Genomic DNA, 6,071 nt, shown 5'->3' with positions numbered 1-6,071 from the left:
TGATAGTAGACACTTTACCTGTGTTCTACTATGGGAAGATGGTGGGATACATGCCATCGAGTTTTGTAGATCTGGTATTTACGGGCGAAAGTATAGAAGTAGTCCTAAGAAAGGGCAAATTTGATTAAGCTACTTTGATGAGTTCTGGCAATAGAAGGCCTGGGGCAGGTGGAGCAAAGAAAAAGGAGGGAGACACCCACACCGTGACCACAACACCCACATGGCCAAGCTCCCAACAAACCCTTCACAACCCCATGTACCAGTATCTTTTGCACCAATATAATTACTCGGCCAATATCAGCTCTCCCCCCTACCCAACGCCCTTCCGACCAAGAACGCCCAATCAACCACAAAGACTTCCCCAACAACACCCACAAAATCCATTACCTACACAGCCCAGACCGAGTGCAAATCCCAACCCCAATACAAACACCAACCTGAGGAGGAACTTCCCAGAAAGAAAACCCGCGAAGTTCACCCTAATCCTAATGTCGTATGCCGACCTGCTACCATCCTTGCTCAGAAACCAAATGGCTGTAGTGAGCTCGGGAAAGGTCTATCAACATCCATTTCCCCGATGGTACAATCCTAACGCCATATGCGCCTATCACGGTGGCGTCCTGGGGCAATCCGTCAAGCAGTGTGTAGCTTTTAAGCACAAAGTACAAAGTTTGATTAATGTTGGGTGGCTTACATTTCAAGAGGATAGTCCAAATGTAAGGACTAATCCATTTGCCAATCGTGGAGGTTCGTCGATGAACGCAGTGGAAGAATGGAAGTCTAAAGAGTTGAAATAGATAGGGGATGCGTCGACTCCAAAACGATTCATATTGGAGGCGTTGCGTGAGATGGGTGTGATTAAATGTGATGGTAATAAGGGAGATCTATGCTTGATTCATTTAGGGGTGTTGCACAATGTAGAAAGGTGCCCAATAGCTGAGGAGTTGCTATAGGGACTGATAAGTAGGGGTCAAATTGAAATCCACAGTGTAAAAGAAGAGGAAGGAGAGGTATTCATGCAGTCGAGTGACAGAAGCCCAAGAAAGCCTAAACCTTTGGTGATCCATTTCACTAGAGATATTACCACTCAGATACCTTGAGGTTTCCAGCCCTTTGTAGCAAAGATGCCAACGTCCTTCCCTTATAAGAGTGACAAGGCAGTACCGTGGAAGTATAACGCGTAGGGACCTAGCGGAAGGCAAGACGCATTCGTCATGCGTGTTGGGAATTGCATGCCGGCTACTAAGATCATGAATATTTTTGGTACGAGTGGCATGACTCGTAGTGGACATATTTTTGCTCCTCTCGAACTACCGGTAAGGTTGAAAGACAAGGGGATGGCAAAGACAAGACGAGCCTAACCGTGAATGACGAGGCCCTTGTCGGAAAGTTTGCAGACGAAGGGGATGACCTTAGTAAGAAAAAGGTATCAGCTGAGGAGGCCACTAAATTTCTGAGAATCATTCACCAGAGTGAATTCAAAGTAATTGAGCAATTAAACAAAATGCTAGTCAAGATCTCTTTACTAGGGTTGCTCATGCATTTCAAACCTCATCGGACGTTGTTGGTAAAAATCTTAAACGAGGCCCATGTGGCGCCAAACATATCTGTGGAGGGTTTCGGGGGAATAGTCAACAAGATCACCATAAACAATTACCTGACTTTTGCTAACGAGGAGATGCCAGTTGAGGGCAGGAGGCACAATAAGGCTTTGCACGTATTCGTCAAGTTCATGGACCACATAGTGGCCAAAGTACTTATTGACAACGGCTCTTCTCTCAAAGTCATGCCCAAAACGACATTGGATAAACTGCCATTTGATGCGTCATATATGAGGCCAAGCTCCATGGTGGTAAGGGCTTTTGATGGTAGTCGTCATGACGTGAGAGGAGAGATTGATCTCTCGATTCAAATTGGGCCACACACGTGTCAGATAACTTTCCAAGTGATGGACATAAGCCCCGCCTATAGTTGCTTGTTAGGTCGGCCTTGGATCCATTTTATTGGGGTGGTCCCATCAACATTGCACCAGAAATTGAAGTTTGTAGTGGAGGGTCAGCTGGTTATAGTGTAGAGTGAAGAAGACATACTAGTGAGTTGTTTGTCTTCTACGCCTTATATGGAAGCTGCGGAAGAGTCACTAGAAACATCTTTTCAAGCACTGGAAATAGTGAACAATGCTTATGTGGAGTCTCCTCTGGTACAACCACGTTTATCTGGTGCTTCTTTGATGGTAGCTCGAGTTATGTTAAGAGATGGTTATGAGCCTGGAATGGGTTTGGGCCGGAACAGTGATGGCACGGTAGGCTTGGTGAAGTTTGCTGAAAACCATGAAAGGTTTGGTCTGGGTTGCGAGCCTATGAATGCTGACAAGAGGAGGATTTCTTTAAAGAGGAAAGAAAGAAGCTTAGCCAGTTTACAAGGGTGGGGAATGATGTGTCATCATTTTCTCCTATTTCTTAACCCTTTTTGTCACCATTTTAATTACTGATTAGCCTTAATTGTTATGCAGTTTTATCATTTGGGCCTACTGGACTAATTTTGTGTTTTTAATTTTATTTCAGGAGAATTATAAGCAATTGGGCTTGGACTTGAAGAGAGCAGACAATTTTATTCTACCAAATCTTATCTTATCCAGATTTTATCTAATCTAGATATTATTTCATCTAGATTTTATATTATCTTATCTAGATTTTATTTCATCTAGATTTTATTTTATCAAATCTTATCTTATCTTGTCCAGATTTTATTTTATTAATGAGCTTGGACTTAAAACAGATTTGTAAGCTTTGGGGGCTGAGAACCTATATAACAACACCAAGGTTTTAGTTTGAAGGTCCTTTTCGTTTTAGAGAGAAAGAATAATTTTAGGTTTTGCAATTCCAGTTTTTACTATTCATGTAGCAATAAAATTCGTTTTCTGCTTCAATCTGCAATTTCATTTTCTACTGATTAATGGAAGGCTAAGTCTCCAACGTTGTTTTCTCTTGAGGATCAAGCACAACTCTCTTTGAGGTTTTATTATTACTATTGAATTCTGATCAATTTTTCCTCTTCACCAATTACTCTGTATTTGTTGCTATTAATCCATGCATGCTTATTGCTTGATTAATTGTCTCTGCGCTTAATTTACGTTCATGCTTAATGATCAGTTTAATTCATGATTAATTGGTGTATGTGTTGCTTAATCACATAATGACAGCCTTATGTTAAATTTCGCTTAGTAATTTAATTTAGGGTTGGATTAAGTGGTTCAACTGATAAAGGATAAATTCTCGTAACCTAGAATAAGAGACTTGCTTGTGAATCAAAGGGAAATAACGTGTTTTAATTATGATATTTTCTAATTAAAATTTGCTCGCTGTTTAAATTACAAAAACAAACAACACCCCCCAATTCGTTACTGTTTTATTACTATCTATTATGAACGTTTGGTTGACCATTGCTCGTTGGGAGACGACCTAGGATCACTTCCTAGATACTGGGCTGTAAAGACCTACAACTTCTCTATTGATCAGGCTGGAGAGGAAAGGAAGTTGCAACTAAGTGAGCTAGAAGAGATCCGGTTAGAAGCCTATGAGAATTCCAAATTCTACAAGGAGAAGACCAAGAAGTTCCATGAAAGCTTGATAGCTAAGAATGACTTTGTGGTTGGACAGAAAGTTTTATTGTATAACTCTAGGCTCGAACTCATGAGTGGTAAGTTGAGGTCAAAGTGGATTGGTCCTTTTGTGGTGACTAATGTTTTTCCTTATGGTACAGTTGAGATCAAAAGTGAATCCACAGATAAGAGCTTCAAGGTCAATGGACACCGGCTGAAACCATTCCTCACAAATCCCTGCTTAGTAGATGTAGTGGCGGAGGAGACCTCCTTACTTCACCCTACTTCTCTTCTGCCATGACTTAGGGAGTTTTCTTTTTCTGTCTCCTTCTTTACTTTTATAGCACTTGTCCAAATTTATTGATTGTTTTGATTGTTCTTGATCTTATGATTGTGCTACATTGAGGACAACGTCTTGTTTAAGTGTGGGGGGGGGGGGGGCGAGATTGTTCTTTAATTTTGTTGGGTATTCTAGTTTAATTTTATTAGGTTTTTTTTCTAGGTTAATTTTGTTATTTTGGTTTTATGTTTTGTGTACAACATTGCATGTTCCTCTTTGAATTTTGGGTTATGTACAGGTAATGAGTAATTTTTTTTGAAAAAGGAGTTTCTTGGCATTTTGTGAATTGAAATCCTTGTTTTTCTCTGCATGTCAAGTTAGTTTTGAAAGTTCGAATTGGAAGTGATAGATTTACCCTTGGTGAGAATTTGAGCCATCATCATTGATTTTATTCGGTGTGTTTTGCCCCATTGATTGCTTGCACAATAGCCTTGGCTTGACTCTTGTTGATACTTCTTGCTTCACATGCATGTTGGGAGATGATTTAGGCATTTTGTTCTTATAAGCCTCTAGTCAAATGAGCCTACCTTGAATTAATTCCTTTGAGCCTATGTTCCCCTTTCTTTGTTTTGAAGCTCATTACAAGCCTTAAGTGAAAAACCATGATCTAACCCTACCCTTAAGGAATTTTGGAGCTTTGGAATTGTTTTGGGAATAAGTGTGAGGGGGGGGGGGTATGTTTCATTGGATGATATGTTTTTATTGGCCATGCTTGATGATGTATACATATATTGCCTTATTGTTGCTTTATTTTTCAAATGCTTTCAATTGCTACTGTTCACGTTCAAAAAAAAAAACAAAAAAAAAAAAACAGAAAAAGAATGAAGTTGAATAAATGAGGTCTTGGTTTGAAGACTTGGATTTGTTGAGGACTTGGTTGATTTTGTTTTGGGTTTACTTTTTAAAGCTTAATTTGTAATTTTGGTTTTGGGGTTTACTACTTTTTCTTACTTCCCACTTATTCCCCATTGCTCCTCTATTCCTTTGGGTTTTAGCTACTATCCCATACTTTCATCTACCTTGTCCTTGGCCCCATTACAACCTTAAAAGACCTTTTGATCCTCATGTGCATGTGTTTGTGATGTGGTTGTCAATTTTAGAGTCTTGCCAAGTCTATGTGGTGTTTGTTTTCATGGATGCTCTGAGAGTAAACAGTAGCCTAGACACTTGAGAGATAGAGTGCATATCTTGTGAGGCTTTATCACTTTTCATTCTTGAGCTCATTGACTATCTTGCCATGTTTGAGATGCTTGGATGATTTTCATGATGGCCTTGATTCTTTAACTCTTTACGTGTTGGATGTTACCCATTCTTTTCATTCCTTGAGATTCATTGACAAATATGTAATTGTTTTTGTGTCTATTTGTTTCTCTTTAATGTCTTTGGATTTGTCCATTGCTTTGTTTTTTTTTTTTTTTGCCCAGGAGTGCAAAAGGCTATGTGTGAGGGGATTTGATGTGTCATCATTTTCTCCTATTTCTTAACCCTTTTTGTCACCATTTTAATTACTGATTAACCTTAATTGTCAAATTAATTATGCAGTTTTATCATTTGGGCCTACTGGACTAATTTTGTGTTTTTAATTTAATTTCAGGAGAATTATAAGCAATTGGGCTTGAATCCGGAATTGGGCTTGGACTTGAAGAGAGCAGACAATTTTATTCTACCGAATCTTATCTTATCCAGATTTTATCTAATCTAGATATTATTTCATCTAGATTTTATCTTATCTTATCTAGATTTTATTTTATCAAATCTTATCTTATCTTGTCCAGATTTTATTTTATTAATGGGCTTGGACTTAAAACAGATTTGTAAGCTTTGGAGGCTGAGAACCTATATAACAGCACCAAGGTTTTAGTTTGAAGGTCCTTTTCGTTTTAGAAAGAAAGAATAATTTTAGGTTTTGCAATTCCAGTTTTTACTATTCACGTAGCAATAAAATTCGTTTTCTGCTTCAATCTGCAATTTCTTTTTCTACTGATTATTGGAAGGCTAAGTCTCCAACGTTGTTTTCTCTTGAGGATCAAGCACAACTCTCTTTAAGGTTTTATTATTACTATTGAATTTTGATCAGTTTTTCCTCTTCACCAATTACTCTGTATTTGTTGCTATTAATTCATGCATGCT

Source organism: Glycine soja, chromosome 4, assembly GCF_004193775.1.
Source record: "Glycine soja cultivar W05 chromosome 4, ASM419377v2, whole genome shotgun sequence".
In the NCBI taxonomy this organism is placed as follows: Eukaryota; Viridiplantae; Streptophyta; class Magnoliopsida; order Fabales; family Fabaceae; genus Glycine; species Glycine soja.
This window is presented reverse-complemented; position numbering follows the sequence as displayed.